This window comes from Suncus etruscus, chromosome 5 (genome assembly GCF_024139225.1).
Source record: "Suncus etruscus isolate mSunEtr1 chromosome 5, mSunEtr1.pri.cur, whole genome shotgun sequence".
NCBI lineage: Eukaryota > Metazoa > Chordata > Mammalia > Eulipotyphla > Soricidae > Suncus > Suncus etruscus.
In genome coordinates, this window is record NC_064852.1 from 71,895,976 (window position 1) to 71,897,755 (window position 1,780).

At 29.3% G+C, this 1,780-nt stretch overlaps 1 non-coding gene across 1 annotated transcript; it reads left to right on the top strand.

The window, feature by feature from the left end:
• The first annotated feature begins 898 nt into the window (after positions 1 to 898).
• Positions 899 to 1,028, top strand: LOC126009992 (small nucleolar RNA SNORA22). The gene has a single exon (XR_007496138.1). It is a non-coding gene; the product is annotated as a small nucleolar RNA SNORA22 (small nucleolar RNA).
• The last annotated feature ends 752 nt before the right edge of the window (positions 1,029 to 1,780 follow it).

Below are 1,780 nucleotides of genomic sequence, written 5' to 3' on the forward strand. Positions count from 1 at the left end.
TAAGTGCCATAAAACAGAAACTGCTGCAGTGCCTACAAAAAATTCTAAGGGCACAGTAAGCAGGATAATTACAAAGTATCATCTGCTAAGCCATAAAACCTTGCGATATCTACACTTTGCTGTTAAAACTTCTGAGCCTAATGTACCTTCAGTACATTTTGCTCAAACCAGCCCTCAGCCTCCTTCAGCCTCTTTCCTGCCAGCCTTGGGAAACAGCCAGCTCAGGCCCTGCCACTCCCACTTTAAGCCTTCCAATTCACCTTGAAATACCCAATCTTTGTTATTCAAAAGAAATCTGAAAAGTAGCATCTCTTGCATATTCTCAAATCAATTAATAAAACCATGATCCCCATGGTGCTTTTGCAACCCAGACTCCCCTCTTCGGTTGCCATTCCCTCTAATTCCAATAAATTAGTAATTAATCTTAAAAGATTGTTTTTTTTTTCTCTATATCATTACACCCTGCAGACTGTAAATAATTTGCCTATAGCCTTCCTGCTGTTAACTGTGCTAGCCCCTCCCCGAATTATCAGTGAAAGACTCTGCTTCACCTTGTCAGCCCTACACTTCGTCAAATATGTGTTATTAGGTTTAGTGCATTAAGTGGTGTAAAGTAATTATTAAAACATTAAAAAGCAACAGGAAGATAAGAGCAATAAACTTTTTTTTTTCATGCCTCTCAGAAAATTTTAGAGCAAGGTCATGATTCTGTCACTTTACAGATAACAAAATGTTGGTAAAAGAAAAACTTCTTTGTGTTTTAAAATCCAACCGAACACAAAAGTGTTAAATTTAAGTCTTATATTTCTATTAAAAATTTTATTTTAATTTTTAAAGTATTTACAAAATTATGTGAAAAATAATGTGGTTAGCCTTTTTAAACAATATAGTTAATTTAATGCACAGTAAACACCTAGGTGTGCTTTATAGTACCCTTAGTTTTAACTTTGTGCTACAGCAATGGTTGTTCTTTATTTCTGCATTGAAAGAACTATTATTTTAAGTGCATTCAAAATATCAGCACATTATACAAATCTGTATATTTGTGTCGCAGTGAAAAAATAATATAAATGAAAAATATATTATATATAATTTTATAAGTAATATATAAAAGTAACTAAACTTTATAAGCAAATTAACTAGTATTAAATATAATTTTAGTCTTAAGTTCTAAGTGTGTAAATGTATCAGATGTCTTTAACTATATTTTATAATAATCTAAGCATTTAGTTAATTTAGTATATAATATTTTTTACAAATTATTCACTTAAAGTCTTCATAGTAAAAACAGTTGTTTGTTTTTTAAAATCAGTTTTTATACCTTTAATAATCATAGTTCATGCTATTGTGTTTAATCATAAAAATTTTAACACTTTATTGCAGCTGTCTTACTATTCTACTGCAAAACCAATTTAAAGAAAACCTATTCATTTACAGCAAATGATTTCATACTTCAGAGTGAAGACTCCTTCTACAGTGCTCATTAACCATTTTACTTAAAAAATTTTTACTGCTTATTAACCATTTTACTTAATGTTTTAAACTTCAAATTAAAATTGTTTTAAAAATGTTTTGTGTTAAATCTAAACCTTAAAATTTATTTTCAGCAAAGTTCCACTCCATCTACATTAAGTACTTCTCAAAACTAAAAAAGTTTTTCTACAAAATTTTTTTTTCTTCTCACAAACATGCTAGCTAAATATTTAAAAGCGCTTGTCAATTTTTTATAAATCAGTCTTAAATCAATCCTTTTGTCTGTTTATGTGTCTGTTGTGATGAA